At 48.4% G+C, this 27,870-nt stretch overlaps 2 long non-coding RNA genes across 3 annotated transcripts in view; one reads left to right on the top strand and one right to left on the bottom strand.

Moving 5' to 3' along the window:
- The window catches only part of LOC105089362 (uncharacterized), a 73,713-nt gene extending 57,622 nt beyond the window's left edge, over positions 1-16,091 (bottom strand). For both annotated transcript variants that reach the window (XR_010378026.1, XR_010378027.1), the window contains exons 1-2: positions 15,999-16,091; positions 15,420-15,572 (exon numbers count right to left, since the gene is read on the bottom strand). This is a non-coding gene — a long non-coding RNA (uncharacterized LOC105089362). The remainder of the gene's footprint in view (positions 1-15,419; positions 15,573-15,998) is intronic.
- Positions 16,092-16,375: 284 nt separating this feature from the next.
- Positions 16,376-26,335, top strand: BOD1 (biorientation of chromosomes in cell division 1). The gene is made up of 4 exons (XR_004131988.2): positions 16,376-16,761; positions 20,311-20,435; positions 24,397-24,593; positions 25,558-26,335. It is a non-coding gene; the product is annotated as a biorientation of chromosomes in cell division 1 (long non-coding RNA).
- The last annotated feature ends 1,535 nt before the right edge of the window (positions 26,336-27,870 follow it).

Below are 27,870 nucleotides of genomic sequence, written 5' to 3'. Positions count from 1 at the left end.
TCCCTGTGTCCTCAAATGGCCTCCAGTTGCTCCAGGCTGTGCCTGATGCACCGCCCAGGGGGCCCAGAGGGACCCAGGCCCTGGCTCGTCTGGCTTCCAGGGGAGTTGTATGCTGATGGCCCTCCCTGAGCCCTTCGGGGATCCCACCAGACTGAAGAGAACCGGCAACCGGGAACTGACCGTTGTGGGGGAACAGAACGGAAGCCCCTGGATTCAACTCAGGTCAATTCCAGGGGCCGCCCCAGCTCCCTGGGGGGTGGGCTGAGGCCTCTGCTGCATCCCAGGCCAGCTTCTCCTGCTCGCTCCACTCCACTGGCTCCCCCCCAGGTGTGGTTCCCGTCCCTCCAAACACCGTCTGTCTCAGAGTCTGTGGCCTGAGAAAGTCCACCTAAGATGCTGGACAGAAGCACTCGCCCCACCCAGTGCTGCAACCGGACTGTCTCCCCAATGGTCCCTCCCCAGTCAGACCCAAGCAAAGGGAGCCTGGGTGCGCTGCAGCCCCAGGGTCACCTCAACCTCCACAAGCCCTGAAAGCCTCAGAGGTGGTTGGGTTTCTTTATTTATATGTTGCAGCACTTTAGCTAATTAGCTTTGTTCCCAGGCTCCATTACTGTTTTCTCAAGTGTATCATGGCCTTGACTTGAATGACAGGCAGCAGCCCAGGCCGCCGGGGAAGATGCTCTCTTTCAGGCCCACGGGGATCAGCCCAGAAAAGGAGAGAGGAAGGAGAGGGGAGATTGGATTGCGGGGTGTTGGGGAAGGGTCACGGCTCCCCACCTCCTCCTGCCTTTGAGCAGGGAGAGTGGAATCGACATCCCCTGTCCTGCTAGAGGCGGCACTCCTGCGCCAGGCAGAGGAAGGCTCTCTCGGGGAGTGGTCCACCTTTGCTCTTCCTAAGTGGCCTGTCTTTAAAAACAGCCTACATCTGCCTCAGGCCTGACCCCTACCATTTCTTACATTTGATTGCAAATGCCTGTCTCAGCAACTCTGCAGCCTTCCCAGTCTGGCCTAAACCCAGCGACCCTGGCAGAAAACAAATGGAATTAGAACCTGTCGTCCACAGGGATGATTTGGGACGTGGATGTGAGGGCTCACGGGTAATCCTACTTAGCGTAAACCAGGCAGCAGAACTTGGTTTGAGGGAGCTCCCAGGTCACTTCTAGGCTTAGAGTCACAGGAGAGAGGACCAGGCAGTCCAGACACTGTCCTTCAAAGCACAGAAAAACAGAGTGACACAGGGACAGGGCATCACCCCCAAGAGCCTGGACTCCACGCCTAGTTAGTGAGTACCTACTATGTGCCAGGCCATAAGCTAGCGGCTCTCAAAATCTTCGGTCTTTACACACTTAAAAATGATTGAAGACCACAAAAAAGCACTTTTGCTTATATTTATCATATAAGAAACTAAAATTGAAGAATTACACAAATATTCATTCATTCATTCATTTCTTTAAAAATAAGAGTAACATGGTTACCAATGGGGAAAGGAAGAAGATAAATTAGGAGTATGTATAAGGTTAACAGATAAAACCACTATACATAAAATAGATAAGCAACAAGGACTTACTATATAGCACAGGGAACTATATTCAATATCTTGTGATAGCTTATAATGGAAAATAATCTGAAATATATATATATATATATATATATATATATATATATATATATTTATATATATAACTGAATCATTTTACTGTACCCCTGAAAAAAAAACTAATTAAAACACAACAAACCATGACGTATTTACATGTCACATTATTTTATGAAAATAAACTATTTTATAGAATGAAGATATTTCCTGAGAAGAATGTCATTGTTTCACGTATCTGTAAATCTCTTTAATGTCCAGCTTAATCGAAGACAGCTGGATTCTCAGATCTACTTCTGAAATAGGGAAGAACAAATCTGACTCCATACTGGATCCGTTTCTTTTACTTTTACCCTTGTATTCTATTACTTTTGCTACAAGTTAATCACTAAAGGGATGTTGCCCATAACCTTAAGTTATACGTAATGGCCCATCTCAGGGAACCCTGCCCCTGCCACCCAGGCAACGAGCATTAAGTTAAAATACCTTTGTTTAGCTTACAGGACACATCCTGACCAGGCCCACCCCTGAATGACTGCAGGAAGGAAGAAACTAACTCGCCCTCCAGAGGCTGACTGGAACCAAGAAATACCTGACTTTATTACCTCCCCTTTTAGTATAAAAGAAGCATGAATTCTAACTCAGGCAAGATGGTTCTTTGGGACACCAGTCCACCATCTTCTCGGTCTGCTGGCTTTCTCAATAAAGCCACTATTCCTTGTCCCAACAATTCGTCCCTCAGTGTATTGGCCTGTCATGAGGTGAGCAGTATGAGCTTGGACTCTGTAATACCTCTGCATTCGGTTTGATGCAATATCTTGTTCTGGTTAAAATGTATAAAGAAAACCTGGCCTCACACAGGTATGTGACTGGAAAAGGGAGAAGTATTTTAATCCCCTTTTCAGATGATGATGGATATTCTTTGGTACTACACCAAAACTTGACAAGCGTTAGGGGCTGCTGCAGTGGGAGATCCGAAACTACACTGATGAACTTTTCTACTCTGTCACATTCAAACCCACTGGTCTGTCTTGCACTTTGAATGGATCTTCTACTCAAGCATGATTTTATAACATTGTTCATTTGAAAATGATTGCTTCACTGACTCAGACAGTCCTTCCAAATACTGACACATTTCATTACATAGTGTCAAAAATTCCAATTCAGCAGCATCACCACAGGTCTCATCAGAGACTGTTTCATGAGAAGATACCAAGCTCAGAGGGGCAGATCAAGTTTTCCAAACTTGTAATTTTCCCTTCACAGCTGGAGTTTTACCACTGGAGACAAATGCTGTTTGCTTTCCTTAAGGTGACAGACTCACTTTGAGAAACATCTGCCAAATATCCAAATCTGAACACCATGGTGTATCAGTTGTCCTTTCAAGGAAAAATGGCATGCCAAGAAAAAAGGGACCAATCCAGCAGACAATTCAATCACGCACGTGTTTTCCTGACCTTAACCTTCAACCACTGTGCTTCGGTATGCAGCAGAAATGTTTCATATGTAGCTTCTTTTTTTTTACAGATCATTAAAAAGGTATTGAAGGGTGGAGATTTCATAACCTTAATCATTTTACTGCTTCATTTAGGACGTGCTTAAGTGAAACTGGCATGTGTTTTAATGAAAGTGTGTGATGGTGAAAGACAATGATTCCTTATACACTTTGGTTCCACTGCCTTCATTTGCACTAAGATGCCAGCAGTTTTGCTCACCACTGGTACAAACTTCAACAGGATGAAATGTGCAAATAATGCCTCAGAGTTATTATGAAAAAAAGTTTTGACCTCAAGAACCCCCTGAAAGAGTCTGAGGGATCTCCAGGAGTCTGCAGATTACACCTGCAGCACTGCCAAATGAGGGGGGTTTCTGCATCTCCAGAAACTCCCAATCTGGCTGAAAAGGTCGATCATAAACAGACACAATTACCACACGAGATGATGAGGACCAGGACGGAGGTATGGCAAAGAGAGTGATTTGATTTGCACTGGGGAAACTGGCAAAGGTTTTGCAGGGTAGGACACTTCTGAAATGGGTCTTGAGGGTTGAGTAGGAGTTCATACAGAAAAAGGTGAATCTTCATATTCCAAGTTTCAGAAGGACAGGTAGGTAAGGCTTTTTGAAATAGGTACAAAAAAAAAATAAACAAGAGAGTTCATATTACTAATAAATAATGTTGACTACCATCATGGAACCCCCACCATGTACCTTACACTTTACATATATCGTCCTATTTAATGTTCTCCAAAAACCTCTGAAATGCATGTTAAGTATTCTCCTTGTTTGGAGAAGTTGGGTAGCTTCCTCAAGGATACAGAGCAAATTGGTGGGGAAAATTAAGGGTAAAGCCAGACCACCTGACTCCAGAGGCCGCTTTTGTTCTACTTCCTTCCCTAAACCAAGAGGAAGAGCCCTGTCCCATGCCTCCACTGTTCCAAACCTACAGCTGACCTAAAACGACCTGGTCCCTTCCACTCAGCATTCAAGGCTTCCCAGCCCAGCTCTACCTCCCTTGTCTAGCCCTGCCTTCTTGGAATCCCCAGTCCAGCCACAGTAGGATCCTTTCCTTTTATCCAGACTTGCTTTGGGCCTTTCTTGAGCAGTGACCTCCACCAGGAGTCCCTACTGCCTTCCCCCTTCCATTGTGACCTACTGTTGGAACACTACCAACCTTTTCAGGCCCAGACAACCTCTCCTTTCTAATCGTCTGCATCTCCTATCTGTGTTGACATCATGCATCATGGTCTGCCTGAAGCTGATGATCGATCTATTTATCCACATTCCTCAAACCTCATGACCCCATCACTGGACTGCAGGCTCCTTGATGGCTGGGACCACACTGGTCTAAGAACATTACCTCTTGGTCCTTGCACTTGCCCTTTAAGCCTCCATTTCCCCTCTGTAAAATGGGGGCGCAGGCACCCTCCCTCGTAGAGTTGTGGTCAGGATTAAATGCATTAATCTACGTAAAGTGCTGAGAAAACCACCTGGCACGAAGGAAGGACACAACCAGTGTGAAGGGCTTTGCTGTTGTCAGGGAAATAATTATTATTGTTAAATATCATTCAGGGAGAGCGGTTTCATAGCCCACTTTCTCATCACAAGGGCAGGCTCTGGTAGCACGATGCATTTTAAGCTGGTCTAGAAGCATGGAAATATGTCCAGATCTTTATTACTCCAGTTTTCCTGCAAGCAGTTCTATTCCTGAGGGCTTATTCCAGTTGAGTCCCTCTGTTCTCATGCCAGCCCAACCCCCACGGACCCGAGAAGTCTGAAAGGAGCTGAACGAGGCCCTCCAGCAGAGTCGCTGGGAAGGCCCTGGGGCTGAGAGCGCTGATTAAAACTGCAATAGGGCTGGCTCTGTATCAGCTGAAACGCCTTCCTTTTTCAGTTCCATCCAACCGCCCTCTCCAGGCATCTAGGATGAGGCAGCCCCTTCAGCCCCGCTGGGCAACCCCAAAACAGAAGGGTAATCAGCACGCTAAACTCTGCGCCCTGCTGCTGTCACTCTACCCAGCAGACAAGAAGGGCGCTCCGGTCCCCGGGCTGTGCCCCGCCTGGAGCAGGCTGCCGGGTCGCTGTCAGTGCGCCGGGTTTGTTTTTAAGGTTAGGGAACAAAGCGCCCCGGAATGCCAGCTGCCTCGCGTTTGGTTACTCTGTTCTTGAGATGTGATGAGCTCTTGGCGTTGTGTGAATTCAGAGGAGGGCAGGATGTGTGCGTGAGCTTCAAAGGGCAACTCAAGCAAGTCAGTCACGTTGAGGCTCCTGGGTCCTATTTCCAAACACGTTTCCGGCCTGCAGACACCGTTATTAGAGATGGTGAACAACTCTGCGCAAAGAGCTGATGCAGATGACTCATGATTTCCAACTCGTTTCATCATCTTTCTAAGGTTGCCACAAAGGCTCTGCCCGATGCCACAGAGAGTACCATTTCTGTGGCCTTGGTTCAGCCATGGTCGCCATAATCACTTTCGCGACACGCCAGCCACTGGGTACGACTCCTCACATGCATTGTCTAGTTTCCCATGAGCACGGCCCTGGGTTCTACAGGTGAGGAAGGTTCAGCTCCAAGTGACTCCTCTCCTGGACCCAGGACCCAGGACCCAGGACCCAGGACCCAAGCCCGGTGTGATCAGACTCCACGGTGTGAAGACTTTCGCTCTAGCTCCCTGGATGGTCCTCTTTGCCATCCATTGCCCTTCACAAAAATGAACCAGGAAAAAGCAGGAACTAGTATTTTGGGGGAGTCTCCACTTGCACCAGACCTTTAACCCATGCATCTTATTTTACTCTGAAAACAGCCCTGTGAAGTAGGGATTATCACCCCCAGCTTAGAGGAGAGGATTTGGGGGCTCAAGTTGCTGACTGACTTGCCCAAGCCCACAGTCAGAGCAGGATCCAGACTCAGGTCACTGTGACCTCCGAGCCCACGTCCTTCCTGCCACACTCACTGCTCCCATTGCACTAGGACATCTGGTCCTCCTGGGAGAGCCAAGGGCCACCTCTCCTGGACAACGGGCATAGCTGACAGGGCTGGTCGCTATCAGAGAGAAGAAAGGGAAGAGAAAAGGTCTGATACCAGAATGACTTGGGGGCAGAAACCACAGGGGAGACAGGCAGGAAAACAAGAAGGCAGGTCCCTGCCACACAGGAACAGGGAATCTGTGGACAGACGACTTGCTTCTATGACCATCCCTGTCCTTTCCATCAGAATTAGGAGTGCCTAGCCCTCTGGTCCTGGATGTTTTCAAACTTCAGGATCCAGTTTAAGCCCCACGTTGTCTACTAAGCCTTCCTCCAGCCCACACTGACCCCCACCTCTGCTAGCATTTCGTGTCTGTGCCTCTCAGTCTGGCTTTCCATTATGTACAGACTGTGTGGTCTGTCTCCAGTGTCCTGAGATAGAAAGTCCCCATCAGATAGGAGGTTCCCGCTGAGATAGGAAGTTATTAAGAGAGAGGACACTGTCCAATTCATTCCTTTTTTTATTCCTTACAGAACCCAGAAGACTGGCATAAACAAATGTATGTTCAAATAAACACATGTGGTATTAAACCGTTCCCATTTTACAGAGAAACACAGAGGAACTCCCGTAAATTAAGTCAACAGCTACAAGTTATCTGATTTTCTTCTAACGTTAAATCTCCTAATTGCTACTACACGCCAAATCAAAGCGAAATAAATGTGGATTGGTTTTAAAAGGAGGAGAATGAAGAGAGGGGAAAGGGGTTGGGAAGAGGAGGTGGGAGGAAAGAGAGAAAGATGAGGGGGAGGAGGGGGGAGGAGGGGAAGGAGGGGAGGGGGAGGAGGAGATGAGGAGGAGGAAGGGATGGGGAGATGAAGGGGAGGAGGGAGAGGAGATGAGGGGGACAGGGAGAAGATGAGGGGGAGGAGGGGGAGGAGGGGAGGAGGAGACGAGGGGGAGGAGGAGGGGATGGGGAGATGAGGGGGAGGAGGGAGAGGAGATGAGGGGGACGGGGAGAAGATGAGGGGGAGGAGGGGGAGGAGGAGGAGGAGACAAGGGGGAGGAGGAGGGGATGGGGAGATGAGGGGGAGGAGGAAGAGGAGATGAAGCGGGGGACGAGGGGAGGAGATGCGGGGGAGGGGGAGATGATGAGGGGGAGGAGGGGGAGAAGGGGGAGGAGGAGGGTTTTGCTCTGGAATGGGACACAACTTCAAACTGAAATGGGTACAAAGTCAGAGTGGAGACAGAAATGGTACTCTTTTCTCGAGCATGAATTCTATGGTGCCTAATCTAAAGGGATTTTTCTCCTATGCAAACCTCCCTTTCTGTGCCTGCTTCACCAAGATGTCAGTGTAACTGACTTCATCGACTGTGGAAACCTAACACGCTGTAGAATGAACTACACTCGGGTCTCTGTTAGGTTAATCTCGACAGAAATCTGACGACAAGGTCAAATCTTGAAGCAAAACAAAACAGACACTCGGGAACTTGCAGCCCGGCCACGCCTCACGTGGCACGGCGTGGGCAGGCGCCGTGAAGTGCTCCAAGCAGGCGGCGGGCGGGCGGGAGCACCGGACTTCCAGCTGACAGTTACCATCCCGGGGACCCCCTGTGCCCAGCACAGAGCCTGACACGGGAGATGCTCCACAGATGTGTCACCTGTTCCCATCTCTGAGTTTACAGTCAGTGAGGATCAGATTTAACCACTGTCATTAGCATCAGGGTTCCTCAGCCAGTCTCAACACTGGCCAGATTTTAGACATCCTCCATGACACGGTTTTCATATTCATCCATTTTGGCAGCATTATTAGCAACGAACCTCACAGCTGACACTGGCAGGCGTGCTGGGTGTTTCTATGTGACTGGGACCTCACCTTCACGCTTGGACCATTACATCAGGTTTGACCAAACCGCACCTGTAACACATGCTGTACGTCCTGCTCTTATGTTTCCTCTCACTTACTGTGATGAAAATGACACGTTTGTAGGTTTATTTGTCTTGTGTGTGTGTTCGCGCCTTAAAAATACTGATGTCCATGAGGAGCAGAATCACTTCTATCTTGTTCACTGTACAGCTCCCACATGTACAGTATAAAACCTGGCACTAATACAACATATGGCACATGGTCAATACTTGACAGACACTGAATGAGTGAATGAATGAATGAATGAATGAATGGGGCTGGATTAAATGCCTCTTAGCTTCTTAGCTCCTTTGGACAGGAATAACCTCAGGCTCCGTATGACCAGAGGGCCCTCGGCTGCCTGACCCCAGGTAGACAGCACTTTGTGAACTGGCTGGGCATGCCAATACTGTGCTGGGATCCCAGATCTGACCTCCAGGGTGGCCACAGGTCCTCTGTTTGCAAGGCTGAGACGGGGGAGTGGGGAGGCTTGGTCACGGGGGCGATCTCAGGCTGGGGGCTTGGAGGACAGACCCACCATGGAGCTTACTTGACCACTGCCTCAATCAGAACCCAGCTTGGGAAGGGCGAGTCTGACCCCAGCAGGAAGGCCCGCACCCCCGGTAGCCAGCACCAGCGTGTGCACCACACAGGGCCATCAGCAAGAGAGCCTGGTAGCACAGGACAGTATATCCACCTCCCCCCTCCACCCAGGTGCGACACTGAGGTGGGGGAGACGTGCATCCCTGAGCAAGTGGGCCACACATAACAGCAGGGGGATACTTCTATTCTGAAAGGTAACCTCTCTCTTTAACAAAGAGTCACAGCAGGTGCAGAGCCAAGAGGGGGCCAGAGCAGGCCTCTGGGGAGACACTGGTGAAAGCACCCCACCCCAGCACGTGTTCTGGACTCTGGGCCCAGCACCAATCTTCTGGGCAGCCTTCCTTTAAAACGACCTCTTCCAGGGCCTCCCAGGACCCGTCTGCTACCCATGTGCTGCTGCTCTATAAGCCACTGGCCCCCTAGCCAGTCCTGTTTCCAACCCCAAGCCCTTGAACTGCTGCTGCCCGCCCAAGTCGCTCTTCCCTCGCGCCTGAGCGTGGCCAGCTCCTTCCTATTACATAGGTCTCCGCTCAGACGCTGCCCCCAAGAGAGGCCTTCCCTGACCGCGCACTGATCTGGACCCACAGTGATTGTGATTTTGATCTTGACTTTGCTTGTTTGTTTCCTGCTGGCTTGTCAGCTTCCAGAACTGAGAGCAGGCCACCTTTTAGTCACTCTTTAAGTATTTGTATGGCTGAATGAGTGAGTGACTGAGGGAAAGCACGTGCTCAGTTAAACAGCGAGGACCAGCCAGGCTTCCCAGGGTCCTTTCGATGCCAGGCCTGTCCAGTGATGAGGCTCATCCCAAGACCCATGGACAGTGAGGCGGAAGCTCTTGAGAAGAGTCTTCCGAGGCCGGAAGAGGCTCAGGGTCCAGGGAAGGCCTGGTTAGGTTCTTATTTTTATTGGGGACTGACTACACAGCAAGCAGATGTGCAGGCCTTTGTTTAATTCACAGCCTCCCTCTGAGTGGTCACCATGGTGATTCCCATGTCAGAGATAAGGCGACACACGTGGGGACGTTAAGCAGCTCGTTCAGGGTCTCTTGGCTCTGAAATCATGGACCTCGCTCAGCCTGGCCCAGTGTTCATCCCCTCTCTCTCCTGCTTCCCTGCACATCTCCACGTCAGTCTGCCAGTCCACACCCGGGAGGGACGAGGCAGGAGAAAGAACTCCCTGAAAGAAGCCAGTCCTTCACCCAACAAGCATCTGCCAGGCCCTTGCTCTGTGTGGGTCCAGAGGCCAAAGGCTGGGGACTCAGAGCCACAAGGCTGAGCCCCACCCTCCTACGATTCAGGGACACTCATGTCACAGTGAGTCAACCATCACAGTGGTCTTCAAGAAGGCTTTTTTCTTGATTAAGGGTAATTAAAATTCCTCCAGTTTTGGAGGATTTCTTAGAATTCCTTTGCAGGGGGTGGGGAAGCAGTAACGTCCAGTGGCTCTGTGGCCTGAGTACTAGTGTGTGAATTCAGAGGAGACACTCGAGGGGGTGGGGGCGGGGAGGGGGGAGGCCTTGGCCTGACAGCACATTGGCTAGGTGGGCTGGCCTCCTAGGCCTTGCCCCGGCTTGGAGCCATTTCCTCCCGAAATTCCGACTTTCCAGCTCTCCAGCGCTGAGCTCTGCGCCCTGGCGGAGGACCAGAGGGCGCTGGCGGGGGAAAGATGCCCTGCTCAATATTTGGTAGCAGGTCTTGGAGTACAGGCACCAGAACCTCTCCTGAGACACTGGAATTTTTAAATTTGAAGCCCAAAGTTTGCTCACACACACTCTCTCTCTCTCCCTCTCTTGGCTTTCATTCATTCATTCATTCCTGGCAAACTGCACATTCTCTCCTCCTCCCACCGCAAAGTCCATTGTCATTCTGGTGGCATCTCAGCCCACTGCAGGCATAGCAGAGCCTCCCTCTTCCAGATTTCTCTGTCGAATCGCTGGCAAGGACAAAGCAGTTAGGAGCAAGATTCGGTAACTAGCTTTTTAATTTCATGGCCGGAGGTTGTCAGGACAGTGCAGAGAAAATTGCCAACGATTCGGAGCGCGGCCCATGAATCTGGGGCAGAGCAGGAGAGAACAAGGGAGCCTTCAGCTGGGGTGGGGGGGTTGGCAGCCGCCTGGATGAGAAAGTTCTCTTCCTCCAAATTTCTTTGATTCAGATCCTGTGCTAATTTAAAAAGATCGATTCAGCAATTTCCCACCCTTTCTTACTAAAGTATTTTAGAAGACTGAGAAAGAAAAGGAGAAGGGGTACTCGGGAGAGCCTTCTCTCGGGGGGTAAGGCTCGGCTGATCATGGGTCACTGTGAAGTGGGGGTGGTTAATTCCCGGAGGTGTTGTCATCCTCCCAAATCCTTTCTGCATATGTGGATGACAGCACAGGCCCAGCTCCAGACTCAGGCTCACTGTCAGGGTGAGAAGATCTGCACTGCAACCCCAAGTTCAGCCACAGGGTTGCTGTGTGGCTGTGGGTTGGTGGCTCTTCCTCTCTGAACTCCGAAATGGAGAGGACAAAATAAGCCTAATTTCCTTTCCCGCCTGTGTGCTTCACGGCCTTTACCAAGCCCATCAGGAACCTTTTCATTACCTCAAGCCGGAGATCTTTGCCCTCTCAAGTAGAACCTCAGATGGGTCTGAACCATGAGGACTGGCCTGTGACCTCCCAGGAGGGAAGCGATAGAATGGCGGCAGCGGGAAGGATGGCTTCCATTGAATCTGACACACCAACCAAGACTCCCCAGCCGGACAGATTCAGGCAAGTTCACGTGTAAGAATAACGTGGCAAACTTGCACTGGGGCTTTGTCCTGTGGTTCCCCGAACTCTCTCCAATACATTTTCTTTCAAATGCATTCCTCACAGCCACCTGATAAGTGAGGTCCTATCATCTGCCCCATTTTACAGATAGGCAAAGTGAGGTTCATGTCAAAAGTTTGACGGAGTCTGAACCAGAGCCCCTGGCCAGCACCCTCTGGCTTGCTCTGGACTAAGATAGACAAAGGTTGCTCCCAGAGCAGCAGCTCATGCAGGGGAGAGAAGTCAGGTCCATCTCGCCAGTCCCTTCCCTCCAGCTCCTGACTCCCGTGCAGCCCCACACTGCCCTCTGGTTGGCTGTATCCATCCAAGGCTCCTAGTCGCAAGCAAAATAAATGAACTCTGGGTGATTTAAACTGAGAGTGACTTTATCAAAAGTAAAATGAGTAGCTCACAGATTAGACAGGAAGGCTGGAGAGCCAGGCTTAGAGAGTTGGCAAGAAAAAGGAGGTCACACAGCCAGAATCACAGCCCAGACTCCTGTGATGGAACCAGCCCGGCAATGTCACCACTGCAGCTGCTACAAACACAGGGCCCATGGTGAGGCAGTTGTACCACTGTCTCCTCTGGACCTGGCCACGTGCCTGGCCCTGAGCCGCAAGAGGGGCTGGCAAAGCAGGTATCCGCATTTTCACCTTCTGTAGGAAGGCTCTGCCCCACAACAAGTCTCAGAGGGTGGAGGATACCCCCAAAAGAGGAAGAGCATTGAGATGCCAGGCAACAAATTAGATGGTAGGTGTGCACTGTCAGTCAGGTTAGGCTAGGCAATGCTGTGATAACCAAAAATCCTAAATCTGAAAACCTTTCAAACACCAAAGATTTATTTCCTGTTCACACAGCATGTGCATCAAGGGTCAGCTGGGGGCTCTGCTCCAGGTCATCCAGAACCTGAAAGGAGATCTACCATCACTGCCCACTGTCACCGTGTCAGAAGGAAAGAGAGGTCTGGGACAGCCTAGTCCAGAAGTGACATCACTTCTATGCTCATTGGCTCATTGGCTGGAACCAGTCACATGGCCCCGCCATGGGGCCCGCAAGTATAATCCTGCCTTGGACCTAGAAGGCAGAGAGCTGGGACTATCCGGGGAAGAGCACTAACAATGCCCACAGTCTACTCCATGGGGCCTGCCAACCAGAGCCCGCCCCGGGAGGGAACAGAAGAAAAAGGCACTGAAATGGAGGCAGGAGATCTGAGTTTCATTCGAAGTTGAGCCACTGGGCCCTGTACATCCCCTTAGCACCACTAAGGGATGGAGGAAGTCCCCACTTCGGAGTGTGGTCACAGAAGGTAGTCCACTCAAACGGCACATGGCAGCAGCAAATGCTCAGAGCACAGCCCACCAACGAAGCACTGGAGGGGCTGGGAGCAACCAGGGCCAGGAGCTGAGCCCAGCTTGCTAAGCACGGGCAGACAGGCAGCCTCGTCCTTGCTCATAGGCCACTGCATGTCTCCCCAGAAAGACGGGCACTCCTCAGTAGCCCTAGGATCCCTGTGGAAATAAACCCTCAACTTGCAACTGGCTAAGGGGCAGCAGGAGCTGGGCTATCTGGTGCGTCCACAGGCCTCTTGGGCCCATACTCTGTTTCAGCTGTAGAAAGGTGACAGGCCACACTGAGTCCCAGGAAAACACTGGCACGATGAGTGAGGGTTTGCTTGCACCTGAGATGCAGTCATTACACAAATGATGGGTTTGGTGGAGGAATGTGGTGAGGGTTATATTAGTTAGCATGGGCTAGATTATGCTGCAGTAACAAACAACTCCAGAATCTCAGTGCCTTAAAACAACCAAGGTTTATTTCTCACACCTGCTGTTCCATTAGGGGCCACCTAGGGCCCCTACTCCATGTCCCCTCACTCTGGGGACCTAGAATGACAGATCAGCCACTGTCTCAAATCATGTTGGTTATCATGGCAGATGATGCAACCCAGAGATTAACTTCTAACCTTGGGGTCTGCTCCCAGCCCCAGGCTCCTAGTCCGGTTTGGTCATACATTATGGACTGCTCACTATGTTACACCTGACCTTCTGTATACAGAGTCAGCATATTGACTATATTCTGCCATTTGGTGGAAGGCAGTATCAAAAATCTTAAACGGCCTGATCCTATAGTTAGAAGAAGAAATTTCCCATTTATTCATTCACTATTTTATTCATCCATCCCTCTGTTACATATTTACTGACAGCCTGTTTGTACCAGGCCCTGTTCTAGGTGCTGAGGACACAATGATGAATCAAACAGACAATCCCTTGCTTCATGAGATTTAAAACTTAGTGAGGGAGACAGAGGTTAACCAAATAACTTTCCAACCCAAATGTAAATTTGCAACTGTAACATGTTATTAACATTTACTGAAGACTCGAAATTATGCTAAATGGACTGCTAAAATGGAGGTTAATCCTTTTCAAGGTCCTGAGGCTGAGAGGTGATGCAACTTTCCCAAAGTCACACCACCCCAAACTGATGGAGGTAGGATTCCAATCCAGTACCATCTGATGCAAAGAGCCCACACACTTGGCTGCTTTTTCAGATCTCCCTTGGTAAACTCTGGATCTCACTTCTTCCAGCTTCTGCCCTTTCTTTCTTGAGATTTAGTTTGGCCTTGTGGAGGTTCCATCCTCTCATACAGTCTTTGACATAAAATATTCCAGCACCTAATATACACAACTCACTGGGCTCATGCGAATTCACTGAGAGCCAACTATTATTTTTCTCCTAAAGGGTATCTGAAAATGAGATTACTACCTGGGCCAAAATTAAAATATGCTGTGTAGCAATTGCTAAAGGTTCTGGATTATTATTAATATGTCAATGGCGCTCCCTGGTGACAATTATTGTATATTACACTTTCCTTGACTTTGGGGAGGAGTGTATTTGGGAAATACTGGAAGCCTCCTATTGCAAATTTGGATGAATAATAAGCCTCCTCTGGTCTTGATCACCCTCACTCCTCATGACCCTCACCCCATCACACCCCATTTATATCAATTCCAGAGGCAAGGTCACAGGTATAGGGTGCAGCCTCTTTTCACATCTCAGAGTTCTAGCAACCAGGACACAAGGTTCCCGTAAGATTACCAAAGAGTTAAACACCATTTGCTGCCAATTTCGGGGATAACTTACGCATTTAGTCATGATGGATTAATCCATCATCTCCTCTTGTCTCTTTCAAAAGTAGTGGCTACAGATGACACCCTCCCCTCACCCCCTCCACACACAGACACATTCTCTCTCTCTCTCTGACCTTATTCCATGACTACAGGAAATAGACAAACACAATCCACTTTGCACTAGGTATTGTGCTTTGGGCTGGGGACACAGCCATGGACAGCAAGCTGTGGCCCCAGCTCTAAAGCTTAAACTGTAGCAGGGGAAACAGGTGGCCAATTAGCCTATAAATTATTCACTTTCAACTACAGTACCACTACAAGAAAGAGGCTCTGAGAGTCTGTGTCAGTGAGACAAGGCCAGTTTAGGTCAGAGGGTCAGAAAAGTCTTCCCTGAGGAAAGAGAGTATGGTGTGCTGTGCCAAAATGGTGAAGAGGCTGGTCAAAGTGATCAGGGAGCCAGGAGGAGAACGAATGGGGGGCCCAGGCAGCCTGAACTGGGCCTCTCGTGGGGCTAAAGGTGAGTGATAAGAGTGTGGAAAATTAGGTAATCTCCAGGATGGTTAAGTATTAAGAGAGAATGTTGGTTATTAACTTAAACTTCGAGGAAGACTGATCTTGAGTTAAAGGATGAGTATAAACTAACACCTGGATATTCATTTGGAGGGTTAAATTCTCTTGAACAGGAAAAGTGGAAATCATCCCAGATCTCTGTCTACTATGCCTCTTCCCAGGAGCAAAGGATATTGCAGAATTTATTATTTACATCCCCTCCACTGCTTATGTAAGGTGAGGAAATAACAATAGCAGAACTTCTGGGGTTGTGGGCAGGAGTTAAGTCAATTATGACCAAAACTCTGAATGGAAGAGAGGACAGTGGTAGCAGTTCCAATGGTGAACTGTCACTAAAAAAAAAAAAAAAAAATCAGAAAAAATGGCTTACCTGGCAAAAGATGCCAGCTAGCTCTCAGGATGTAGTACACCTTAGATTAAACATCACCAAGATTTAGATTCAGGAAACCTGAGTTCAAATCCTCGTCTTCCACCTCTAGCTACATGATCAGGTAGCAAACTCTCTGTATCTCCATTTCCGCCTCTGTAAAATAGCAATAATATCTGCTTTTTAGATCGTGAGGTAGTGTGTGTGAAGTACTTAGCATCATGCCTGGAATATTCCAATTACTCAGTATTAGTTTTTATTATTATTATTATTATTATTATTATTATTATTATTATTATTATTATTATTATTATTATTTAATATTTGGAAGGAAATACACAAAACAGAGAACCAGCACATTTTTCCATTATTTTTCAGTTTTCTAAAATAAGTATGCATTTCTATTAACATCAGAAAGGGGGAAACTCCACATGTTTTTGAATAAAAGAAATTCGCCTAGTCCACTGCTTCCCACGTTTCCCGTGGCACATTGTTCCAGAAGGGCACAGGAGTACATGTTAAAACCACAGCGTCCTAAGCTCCGACCCAGAAATACTAACTCAGAATCTCTAAGTGACAAACCTGTTAATCTATCGATTCTTATTCGGGCACTTCTGCGACGTGCTGCTTTGGAGCGAGGGGGCAGTAACGGGGCGAGGAACGCCAGCCCAGGCTGCCGCTATCATGAGGGCCTAAGCCTACGAGTCCCATGCTGCCCCGCAAACTGGAGACGAGAGTCCGGAGCCTGCTGGGAGTTGTAGTTTCTGTCGGCCAGACCTCTGCCTATAAGAAAGCCCGAGCTGACGGCCGGAAAACCTCCCGCCCCACAATGCAAAGGTCACCGGTGACGTCATTCGCAGAGCGCCCGGGGTGGGCCGGGCGGTTTCTGCCGCCTCTACCACCACCCTCGCTGCCTCCGAGCCTGCTGCCGCCGCCGCCGCCGCCGCCGCCGGGGCCACCTCCGCCGCCGCTCCCGCCACCCCCCCTTCCTCCTCCTCCTCCCCCGCCGCCTCCTTCTCCTGCCCCTCCGCCACCTCCACACGACCCAGGTCCTCTGTCCCTGAGGGGAAGCCGTATTCGGTCTCCTTCGCGGGCCTTGGGCGCAGCCATGGCGGACGGTGGTGGCGGCGGGGGCACCGGCGCGGTGGGCGGTGGCGGCGCGGGCCAGGCCTCGGCGGGGGCGGCAACAGGCGCGACGGGGGCCGGCGGGAGCGGCGGGCCCATCAACCCGGCCTCACTGCCTCCCGGCGACCCGCAACTCATCGCTCTCATCGTGGAGCAGCTCAAGAGCCGGGGCCTGTTTGACAGCTTCCGCCGGGACTGCCTGGCAGACGTGGACACCAAGGTAGCTGAGGCCGCCTGACCTCAGGGGGGCCGGGCCGGGCCGGGCTGGGCGTGAGGCCGCCAGGCTTACACCTTCGCCTTTCCAAAGCAGAGAGAAAAACAAAAGGTACCTTAAAAATTTTGGCAGCTGGGAGACCGCTTGGGGCAGCACAGGAAGGTTTCTGAGTGACTCCCACGTGGGCTCGGCTCCAGCCCATCACTATTCTGTGCGACTTAGCTTAGTCGCTTCTCTGAAGTTGGGGATCCAATACCAATTTTACAGCCTAGACCCCATCTTTCCCAAGATAGGACTCCTTTAAGCCCCTCAGTAAGAAATCTCAATGTGTTAAGAACATTGGAGGAAGCCCGGTTAAGTAAGCCTTTGAATGAATGGTTTGAATGCACAATCATCAGCCTGTAATAAGTTATTTGTTCTTCTCTAGCTCAGTAATTTGCAGACTTGAGTATGTAGTTAATTAAGGTACATTGTTGTAGAACCAGCGCCCTTATTTTGTACTCCATCATTGATTAAAAGGGATTTGGTACCTATTTGAGATCCTAATGCAATAGGTCAACCTGCTAGTAAATGCCGTTTCGCTTTACGTACTTGCCAAGGTTCATCCGTATTTAGTGAAAACATGTGTGTTAAGTGTCAGATATGCAGTAGTTGCTGGAATGTTCATTTACTCCCTTTTCAGAATCTTCTTTAGCGAGACTATGGTTGTAGATTTAGGCGGCTCTCTTACTGAACGGGCATCTAGGGAGGTGATTTCTCCTCTCTGAGCCTGTCATGGAAATCTTTTGCCTAGCTCACAGCAAGATTGTGAGCTTAAAACTAGCCCTAAAGGAGGAAAAGACCTAGTCCGTGTACTCATTAAACATTTACTAGCAGAGTTTGTGGATAAGGAACAAGCAAGTCACTACCCAGCCCTTAAAGCCTGTATTCTAGGGTAGAAAACTGACATGTAGACCAGATTACTGTGTATAGTAAGTGATACTGTTATTATCCAAGATTAAAAATTCAAGGAGAAGTGCTCTCCTTGAAATGAGGTGTTTAATTTTCCTTACTTAAGGGTCCTAGCTACGTGTTGACAGAGCTTTCACGTTTTCGGTAGTGGGTGTTCTCAACTTCTCTTCACAGGTTCTCCATTCATGTTTCTTACGTCCCGTTAGGTTTTGTGTGGCTTAATCAATGTAGTATACGTTAAAATTGGTATTGAGAATCCATTAGGGGAAAGGCAATTGGAGCCTTCACCACTTACAACCTCCTTAGATGTTCCTTCTGGTAGTTAGCACGTGGTTTTAATTCTTGAAGGTACTTGTCTTTCAGGCGCATCTCATCGAGTCCTTTGTTCTCAAAGTGTGGTCCTTGGATCATCAGCATCACCTGAGAACTTGTTAGATATGCATATTGTTAGGCTCCACTCCAGACTGCGTATGTGTTTACGGGAAGGTATACTGTTGATGTTTGTAATTTGCTTTGCAGTGCATCCAAGATAGAAGTAATTAGAACAAACTGATACATGAAGAGAGGGAGAGAGAGTGACAGTAAGTGTAGTAAAACATTAGTGGCAGGCACACTGGGTCCTCTCACTTCATGAACTGAAGGGATTACTCTGTATTGTTAGAGTCTGTTAAGGATTGGTGGTGACATTAGTTGTCCTTTGTCCTTTTTCAGTGAACCGTTCCTTTGAAAAACTAGGTGAGATTTTGAATAGTAAAAGGTGTATCAGGACTGATGGTTACAAGTGACAAATCTAACTCCTGTTAAGCAAAGGGGAGAATGTTGACTCATGGGATGTAAGGAAGGATAGAATGAACAAACTGCCAGAGGGGTAGGGATGCATTTGGAACCAGGGGTGCTCCGCGAGGGCTGTTCACATCTGTCCTGTATAACTCTTTTTTTTTTTTTTTAACATTTTTTATTGATTTATAATCTGTCCTGTATAACTCTTACTTTCACTGCAGAGCAGAGTCATCCATTTGGTTGCTAGTATCTCTCGACTGCATCTTACAGCTTCTTCCTCTAGAAAGGGACTCTCAGCTCCAGTTTAAAAAACCTCAGGGAATGTCTGCATTGTCTAGACATAGGTCAGACACCCACCCCTGTGGCCAGGAGAACATGGCACCAACTGCCCTGTCCTTGTGAAGAGGGGAAGATGGCTTCCAGAAAAAAGGAGTTGCTAGGTTGATAGTACATGGGTATCTGTGGACTTTGTTCCTCACCCATCTCCCTGCCTCCTTTCTCCAGGTTTAGCGGAGAGTCTTTATGCTTCTGAGTCATGGCCTTTAGAAAGAGTCCACTGACAGAGTGGAGGTCTACTGATTCCTTTGTCAATTTCGTTTAGCAAACTTTTGCCACAATAACACTACTTAATAAACCACATCTCAGTGGCTTATAACAAGCCTTTGTCCTCATGCTGATGGGACTGCAAGGCAGCTGAAGTTCAGCTGGGTGGCTCAGCTGTAGGTGGCCTGGGCTTGGGTCCAGGCTGCGGGTTGGGGTGGTCTGCTGCACGTGTACTCATCCTAGGTCCCAGGCCAAAGGGACAGGGGCTGCCAAGGACATACCCTCATAGAAGGTCACCAGAATGCAAGAGCCAAGCCAGACGGCACAACCATATTTAAGACGTTTTGTCACTAACACTGCACTGGCCAGAGCAGATCACACTGCTAAACACAGCATCGCTGGGGTGGGGAAGTATTCTGTGCCCACAGTGGGAGGAGGGAGGAGTGAAGTGTGAAACAGCAGTGCACACCGTTACACCTGGTTTGGGAAAGAGCAGCTTGTAGTGCCAGAAGGTCTTGGAGGCTCAGAACATGCGTTCTTTGTGCTCATCAAGTCCCCTTCTGATCTTGTTCTCCTTGTCCTACTTGGGTCTAGGACATCTGAGATCAGTAAATGCCTCTTGGGGTTCTTTTTGGACTTAACTTTTGTGTCCCTTCAGCCTCTCCTAGTGTTCCACAGGCTCTGACTTCAGTTCGCATTTGTGAGTCATGCTGAGCTTTGGGTGGCCCTTAATTTTGTGCAGAGGGCCTTCCTGAGCCTTTGTTTGTTGCTGAGGACACCCTGTGAGGTAAGCGGGCAGTAATATTTATTTTACAGATAGAAATAACTGAGACTCAGAGGTTGGCTAACTTGTTGAAAGTCAGAGAGCTAGTAAGCAATGGAGCTAGAACCCATTTCCTTAGATCTTAAAAGGGCCTCTGTCTAACCTTGGCTTTGCCACATTTTACCCACGTGGGCAGGTGTTTTACTCTTTCTAAGTCTAAATGTCTAATCTCTTAAATGAGAATAGGAGAGAGCTAACAGGACCTCCGTCCTATTTATTTGAAAAGTAAACGGGCTAATAAAGCATCTGGTATTGTGCCCACCCACCATAAAGTAGGCACACATACTGGCCGTTAATCCCTGCCCTGCGTGCTGCATGGTGATCTTCATGGATGTGATAAAAGTGTATTTAAGGACTTGAAAGTCTGCATTTCTATGAAGAGCAGTGTTCTGAATGACTGATTTCAAAAGTTTGGTGCATGTAACTTCTGACCTTGCCCCTTCTTTTTAATATTTTAGCCAGCTTACCAAAACCTGAGGCAGAAAGTGGATAATTTTGTGTCAACCCATCTGGACAAGCAGGAATGGAATCCTACGATGAACAAAAACCAATTGCGAAATGGTCTGAGGCAGAGTGTGGTTCAGTAAGTAAGCAGAATTGAGAGTGAAAAGGCAGCAATCACAAGTATGACGCGCAGGAAGGCCGATGCGAGTCACTGGTTAAGGTGGATGGTACTTTGTAGCAAATGTGACGGACAAGCTGCAGCAGACCCCTCCTTTGTTAAAATTAAGGTTCAAGTAAGCAAAGAACTCATTAGAAATTCTTGCTACCTACATAGGCCTCCTGTGCACATCTCTACCAGGAAAAGATATTCCAAATTATAAAGATACATACCACGCTCTTTGAAGTTTTTCAGGGTAGTCTGAACGGACGCTGGAGTTTATACCAACATATCACTGTTTGGGTCTTGGGCAAAAGCAGCTGAACCTTCATTCTCACAAGGCTGTGTAAGTTATACAAATTCTCTGAACCCACATGGGCCCTCGAAAGTGTCAGGGCAGCTTTCAGGAAGGCATAAAGCCTTAGTAAAGTATGTCCTCCACGGTAGCAAACTGAACCTTGGTTAATGAGGTGCTGTTCACTGCTCATCCAAGCGGCTTCTCAGTGTCACTGGGCACAAAAGTGAAAGGGGCTCACGGAGTCCGTGTCCTAAGATAAGCTTTTTCTAATCTGTTCAGAGTCACTTTTTTGCTCTTAATACCAGTGCTTATGTTCAGGCTTTCTTGATCCACTAACTCTCTGGAATATCTAAAAGCTTGTGAAGACTTCCTCTTTAAAAACAGAAACATCAGGGAATTATGCTGAGTGAAAAAAAGCCAATATCAAGAAGATAGATGGGTGCACGATTCCATTTATATAACATTCGTGAACTAACATAGAGACGGAGATTAGATTCGTGATTGCCGGGGCTTAGGGATGGAGGGGCAGTGAGTGTGGCTAGAAAGAGGTAGTTTGAAGAGGGTGTGGTACAGGTGAGTATCTTAACTGTGGTGCTGGTTACAGAAGCTGCTTGTGATAAAATTGGACAGAGCTACCCACGCAGACGCACATGAGGCAGCTGTGACTGAAATGTAAATGAGGTCAGGACTGTACCCGTGCTGTTTTCCTGGTTTTCTGGTTTTTGCCCCACCCCTCCTTTTTTGGAGGTATAACTGACATACAGAATATTGGTTTCAGGTATAATTAGTTACTTAGTTTCAAACATAATGATTCAGTATTTGTATGTATTTTGAAATGATCACCACAGTGAGACCAGGTAACATCCATTGCCACACACTGTTACAGAATTTTCCCTCTTGTGTCCCTGGCTTTGATACTGTACCGCAGCTGTGCACAGTGCTGACGTGAGAGGTGGCTGGGTGAAGAGCGCGTGGCCCTCCCTGTGTTTTTCCTCGCAACTTTCTACGAATACGTAATTTCAAAATAAAAAGTTTTTAAAAATAGAAAAGGATGTTTATTAACAAGCTGGCGCTTTCAGTATGGCTGATGAAATCTGAATCTTTTAAAAGGAAACTAAAATTTGTGAAAGCTCTTAGTGTTAGGAAAGACGCATGACACCAAAAGTGCCTTGTCATTCTGGATTCATTACTTGTTGCCTTTCTGTTTCTCTAGGGAGCAGACTGGTGGCACAGGGATCCTTCAGAAAGACGGGACAACATAAGCAAGTTTCTATTGTACAGCACAGGGAACCATATTCAGTATCTGGTAGTAACCTATAGTGAAAAAGAATATGAAAACGAATATATGTACGTATACGTATGACTGAATCACTGTGCTGTACACCAGAAATTGACACAACATTGTAAACTGACTATACTTCAATTAACAAATAAAAAAGGGACAGTGGCTGCCACTTACTGAGCAATTATTTCATGTCTGGCACTGGTCCTTAGGTGTGTTACTGCTAATTCTTACAAAAAACCTGTTTGACAGCTTAACAGATTAGATGAAAGTTTTTTTTTTTTAACCCTACCTTCTAAAAAGATTATTAAGCATATTAAGAAAATAAATTAAAACGCAAGCTGTTTTAAATATTTGCAAAGATGCCATTAACAGTATGAAGATTGTCAGTATTACTGTTAATTTCTCACGGGCATCAATGTCATTCTTGAAGTGTGCGTGTGGCACTCCTCTTTATATACCTTTAATAGAAAATCAGACACAGAAAAGTGCATAAAACAGAAGCAAGCATCACGGGTTAGCAGAGCATCGCGTAGTCACTGCCCAGGTTTAGAAACAGAACATTACCAGCACCCTGCAAAACACTCGGCCCCGCCTCTCTCCTTTTTGGGGACATCTTCCTCCTCTCAGAAGTTTCCCATACTCCTGACTTGGATGGTCATCCTTTTTCTTCCCATAGTTTTACCACCTAAGTAAACATCTCCCGCTCTTTGATTTGATCTGGAATGTACTTAATCTGAAAACACAACTTTGGGTGTAACACTGGGACGTTTCTCTGTGATTCTTGCTCACATTTTGAATTTGAGGCAAATTCTAATGAAGTTTTAAAATGAAGATTTGCTCCTTACCCTGCGATGAAGCACTGCCGCCCTCAGCACTGGCTGGCCAGCATGGCCGGTCAGGCCCAGAGCCGTGTCCCAGGCCTGCGGCGTGGAGGGCCCCGCGGGGAACCCGGCTCTACTGCTAGACCTAATTTTGACCGACAAGTCTTTTAACTACATGCTATGTTTTCATTTCATCTTTTGTTTTAGACTCGTGACAAGATTTCTTGTTTCCTCCAAACACTTTTAAAATCTCCAGGAAAGGGAGCCCCACCCTTGGTACTTCGTTGTCCCTGACCAGGCTCTCGCCTCCAGTACAGACCTGTGAACCTGACTCGGAAGTGGGGGCTGTAGGTGGAAAGCCACTGACTTGTGACTGAGGAGGGGTGGCTTTGCTTTCCTACTGACCCAGCGCCTGCTCCCGACCTCTGGGTTCCATGGCTCTCTTTTCTAAGGGCGCAGACTGTCTGTTGGGGTCTGCCTTAAAGCGCCCCTGCACTCCGATGGCAGACTGTTTTCATCTAGGCCAGGTGTAGGGAGCACTTAATTCATGACTCAGCCTAACCCGTTCAGGGCCTGTTTCTCATCTCACTCGTGACTGTGTGTGTTCACACAGTTGCCTCCTTGGCTCTACCCTGACACAGCACTTGCCCCATTACTACAGGACCTATTTTTACCCAAGCAAAAGCTTGCCTGGCCTGAGAACGCAGGTCTAAAGGAAAGTAAGTAAAACCTGTCCACCCTGCTTGTGATGTATTTGAATATGTTAGTCCTTCGAGAAGAAAAACTCAGTCTAACCCTGCGTGGACTGTTTTCCAAACTCTTCAAATGTGAGTTGTTTCCCATGACCATCACCTTCCTCACTACACGCCCCCGGTGTTTGAATATAGACATTTTGACTCACTTCTGCTCTACTACAAAAAGGACTGGGGGTGTATCTTAGCCCCGTAGGAACTCAGAGCCAGTCTGTTTCATGTCTATTTACTTGTTTGCTTCCAGGTTACCTTGTATGTGTCACGAGTAACAACCACAGCAGAAGGCCTTGTTGAATTGCTGGTGATGCCGCAAACATTCCCAGCTCTGACAGATCTGTGTTGTGCAAGATTTAGTGGGTAGAAGCCAGGCTGCTGCTGGAAGCTGCTTCCCCTGCTTTGACTCATGAGAAAATAGACATTGAAGGGAATGGAGACAAGCAGGAGGCTTGCTGGCTTTGACAGTGTGATCGAGGTGTTCAGCTCCACCCAAGCAGTTGGTTCTTTCCTGCCACATCATTACTTACTCTTTGTCTTTGGGACAGTTCTGTTTGGTTCTTTTGTACAAGGTTGAGGTGGGAGTGGATGAGACCGTGAATTAGGAATACTGATAGCTGCTGGTCGTGACTTACCCTCTAAAGATACAATGGCTTGAACTCTGTGCGGTATGTGGATGACACTTTGAAAGAACTCCCTCAAGGGGCTGTACCTTTGACCAGGTGGATATTTACTGGGCTCTCACATGACACTTGGAGGCTGAATAATGGGGCAATCTGTTTGTCTCCTCAAGGTCAGGGATGCTGGAAGCTGGAGTGGACAGAATTATTTGTCAGGTGGTGGATCCCAAACTAAACCACATCTTCAGGCCGCAGATAGAACGAGCAATTCATGAGTTCCTGGCGGCCAAGAAAAAAGAAGCCGTGCCAGCTCCCCCACCGGAGCCCGAGAGCCAGGACCCCGCAGCTCCAGCCCAGGATGCCTCCTAAGGTCCGGTATCCCGTCTGCCATCCGGGAGCCTTGCTCTCTGGCTTATAGATGTAGAAAATGGGTAGAAGAGGGGTAAGCCGCTACTGAGGATCATGGGTCTTATTTATTCAGAAAAGTATTTACTGCAAATGGGCTGCATTTTGTTATGAGTCGTTTTTTACCGAGAACCAATTAGTAGCATTTTTCTGTGTCGGTATGACTTTCTGTGCCAGAAGAGCTAACCATTTAAGCTATGAAGAGATGCTTCATTAGAAACCAGCTGGGGTGGTGGTTGTGTACAAGGCAAATTGTTGTTTTTCTGAAATTGCTTAAATGAGTCTCTCCCCTGGACGTGAGTTAACTCGGGTCTACAGTTTGAATATAAAATCAAGCGACGCATTTCTACAGCAGCATCCTAAATGGGGCTCGGCGTCTGCTGTGGTCCCGCTGGATTTCCTTGTATTTAGGAAGGATTTCAATTTACCACTCTCAGTTTCCATGGGATCCTTCTGTTGTGAGCACTCCTTTTTTTAATTACATTTGAAATTTAGTTTTAAAAATCAGCAGTAGATGCACAAAACAATGCGTTTGCAGGGGCTGGGAGACATAAGTAACGTAAGCAGTGGTCACCAGGTGAGCGGTGGTGGGCTCTGCACTTAGCCGTCGTTAGTGACCATTAGGGTGCGCCTCATCCCCTCGTTCTGCTTTGGTGTTCTCTTTTGTGAGATTCTCTAAGACGTCTGTTATTTTGATAGTAGATAAGCATCAGTGAGTGAACAGAGCAAGAGCCTCCGGCCCAGGTAGGGGCGTTCAGGAGAGAAACTGGCTCCTCGTGCCTGTACTGGGGAAGGACCTCAATTCCGTCATGGAGTGTGAAGCATTCATTTCAAGTCTTTCTCTGTAGGGTAATTGTAACTCCTTTAGGAGCATAAAATGAAACAGAACACACAACTAACATTTCGATACGATTATCTTTTCTTTTTAGAGTATGCCTCGGCTCCATTGAATTGATGGTGAAGAACTGGATTCGGCTACGTAAGAGTACAGCTTCAAATGCAGACAGGCCAAGGTCGTCGCTGACTTCCAGATTCAACTTTGACTGTGGGGCGGTTTCCAGAGAGAGCGGGGAGCAGGTGTGGCAGTAGGGATGCTGACCTTGCCTGCCCCCACGTCGTGCTGCCGTGTGGACAGCCTGTTCGAGGAGACGACAGCCAGCAGACACTACAGATACACTGAGAAACACTACCGCAACCTGGGGTTGTCCTGAAACAAACCTTTATACTTGAACTTGGAGACTGTGTGGACTTTATGGTTTGTGCTTGGGGGTAAGCAAAAGCTGCGGTGCGGGAACGTGACCAGCCCCAAAGGTGCAGTCCGACAGTGACGGTCAGGGTTCCCGGGGACAGGTATTCGGCGACGCTCGTTTGATTGATATTGTTTCCCAGAGCTGCAGACTTAGAGTTTACAGGCATTAGCATCAAACGGCTTTAAGATTGTTGTGACCCTCTCATACGTGACTCTTGTAGCCTCAGTTTCCTTTCCCCTGTAAGTGGTGTCAAAACGTGGGACCCCAGGATGCGTGAGGAAATGCAGGCTTAGGCATAAAGGAGAAACATTTGCAGGCTCTCTGTCCAGGGCTGCTGCTTGTCCTGCAGGGGCTAGTGAGCCTTGGACATGTTTGTTGTCTTCATGTTTGTGGTTTTTAGAAGGTGAATAGTCAGTAAGTGGCTTGAGTTTTGTAATAAAATCATTTGATACTCTTACTGCGAAGCCTCAACGAGTCCTTAGAGCCCAGGTGTGCAGAGCAAGCCTTTTCCCCTGCCTGTGCCATTCCTGTGCACAACACGTGACTGAGTGGCAGGGAAGGACTGGTCGGCTTGCCTCGGGACTGCCATCGTCCTGTAGGTAGAGCTGGGCGCGGGCAAGGCGTCCCCTCTTCCCCTGGACCATGGCTGATGCTGGCCTTTAATTAAGGGTCGTACACGCTGTCAGTGTTTCTCAGACTTGAGTTTGCAGAACTGTCACCGAGGGATTTTAGCGGGGAAGATGTGTATTCTGACTGAGAAGTTCTGGGGAGACCTGAAAGTGTTTCTCTCAAGTTCCAGGTGGTGGAGGCACTGCTGACCATCGGCATTTTGCATCTCAAGCTTTGGATGATCAAAAATGACTTCAAACTAAAAGTCTTTGGTTCTTGGTTGAGTCTGCTTCTGGATACTGTTGCTCGAACTTCAACCTGCGTAGACTTCCACCTTTTCCATCAGTACCTGTAAACGAGGCCTGCGCTGCCATATCCAGCAAGGCGTTTGGGCAGCATGTGCCCTCATTTTAAAGCAAGCCGGCCACGTGTTCAAGGCAGTGGCAGTTGACGTCCAGGGTGTGTTCTTTTTCCAGCTGAAACAGGTTGCTGTACTTTTCAGTTTGGGAGTCAGTAACCAGGTCCTCAGCACCCAGAGGAGGGCCCCCCTAGTCCTCCTCACTCCCCTGAAAGGTAAGCACAGGGTGACCAGTCTTACCAGTCATGCTTTGCAAAGAGGCTTCTCACACTGGTACCCCCTCTTCAGGACCATGAGAGGCGTCTGCCCCAGGAGGGAGGTCTCAGCAGAGCCCCTCTGTCAACCTGGCCAAAATCCTGCACATCCAACATGACCTCAGCCCAGTGCCGGAGAGGGCGGAATAGAGCGACCCAGACAAGGCGTCATCCTTCTGCCCCCAAGTGCCCAGCTGACTTACGTTGGGTGTACTTTTTGGCAGACAGTTTTCGGTCCACCTCAGTTCTCTCTCTTTTCCGTTACTAGAGAAGCGTGTACCAGTTGATGAGAAATATCCTCATTTCCGCCGAATGTTAAATACGCCATGACACCAAGGATCACTGTTCTTTTTCATCACTGTTAAATCCACTAAAAGTCAACATAGACTAGAGGTAGAAGCACCTAGAAGCAGAGCCTAGAAGCACCGTGTGCGCTGAGATGAGGTAGGAGACGTCCTCCCTGAGGAAGGTGAGGCCACCTAAACAGCCTTGCTGCATTCACTCCTAAGCAAGAAACCAGTCGTCCCGGACCGCAAGGCTTCTCTCCCAGTAGTTGGAAAAACCACTGCCATTTGCAGAAACCTCGTGAAGCACAGAACTGACCTCTGTAAGACATTCACAAATGCTGCCAATGAGAAGCCATCAAGGCCTTGGAGTTAGAGTCACGATGACTTTAAGAACCCCATGCTCATTTTTGGAGTCCAGTCCTTTTGCCTGGGGCAGCGTCCACAGTTGCTTCCAGAGACTGTTGCCCCAGGATGTTTCCAGTTA

Source organism: Camelus dromedarius, chromosome 27 (genome assembly GCF_036321535.1).
Source record: "Camelus dromedarius isolate mCamDro1 chromosome 27, mCamDro1.pat, whole genome shotgun sequence".
NCBI lineage: Eukaryota > Metazoa > Chordata > Mammalia > Artiodactyla > Camelidae > Camelus > Camelus dromedarius.
Note: the sequence above shows the minus strand (reverse complement) of the source record. Positions and strands in the feature narration are given on the sequence as shown.